Below are 1,277 nucleotides of genomic sequence, written 5' to 3' on the forward strand. Positions count from 1 at the left end.
GAAGCCAAGAGAGGTTTACTAATCTACTTGACTCACAATACTCTTCAACTGTAAAATGTGTGAGAAGGTATTGTATTGGAACACAGCTTCTTTTCAAAAGTTTAGCTATAAACTTTCAATCTATGTCTTTAAAAATAAGTCATATTTTCTTTCAAATGAGACATAGTGCCTATGGTATCTGTAAGTCTACAGATAAGAAAATTATCTGCAGTCTTAAAGGTTTAGTTTGTCTTTCAAGACTATGATGTCAATATGTTCTAGCTTTATCTCACATGTAGGCATGTACTTTAGCACTGCAATTTTTTCCCTCAATTTGAAAGTTCAACTTATGCCACTTCTCTTTTACAGAAGACCAACTATTATGGTTCTTTCTTTCAAAATGGTAGTGGTGTAACAAAGAAGCATCCTATGAGGCCTCTGAGAATAGACTCCTGGCCATGTTGACCACTGTCCTTTTGTCTGTAGAAAATCTCTGCCAAAGAATAAATTTAATCAGAGAAGTAAGAAAATGCAGAGGGAAAGGAAAATAGTCAAGAAAAACAAAATGATAATAGTTGCCACATTAAACAAAGTCAAGAACTTTTATTTCTTGTTCTAGGTCTATACATAAGATTCTGAGCTATGTTCTTTGCAGACACTGAAACCCCTACCAGGTGGAAGAAGCTAACTGTATGCTGCCCAGAAGATGCAGACTTTAAAACCAGATGGTTGATGATGTGACTCCCACTTACCTCACCATCAACCAATCAGAGAAAAGTCCATGAGTTATACAAGCCCTGCTTCTCAAACAATGTAAGGCTCTTCACTACCATCTCCAAGGGGGACCCACATTCTTGAGAGCACTAGTGCACTGTGGTCTCATTTACCAGTCAAAGCAATAAAGCTATTTCTTTCTACTTTACCCAAAATTTTGTCCCAAAGATTTAATCTGGCAACAGTGTCCAGAAGCCAAATTTCTGGAACAATGGTAACCTATAATGGAAAAGAATCTGAAGAAATATATATGTGTGTATATCTATCTATCTATCTATATATATATATAGATAGATAGATATACATATATACATATAGATTTATATATATATATAACTGAATCACATTATTATTAACTTGAAACTAACACAACATTGTAAATTAACTGTACTTAAAACACAGAAAAATTGAAAAAGTTTAAAAATCTACTGATATTATTATGATAATAGATTTTCTGGGGGTAGAAAAAATCCCCTTCAGGTATATTTCTATTAGTTAAATTAAGCATTGATATACATCTTCAT

Source organism: Bison bison, unplaced genomic scaffold (assembly GCF_000754665.1).
Source record: "Bison bison bison isolate TAMUID 2011002044 unplaced genomic scaffold, Bison_UMD1.0 scf7180017855246, whole genome shotgun sequence".
Taxonomy (NCBI): Eukaryota; Metazoa; Chordata; class Mammalia; order Artiodactyla; family Bovidae; genus Bison; species Bison bison.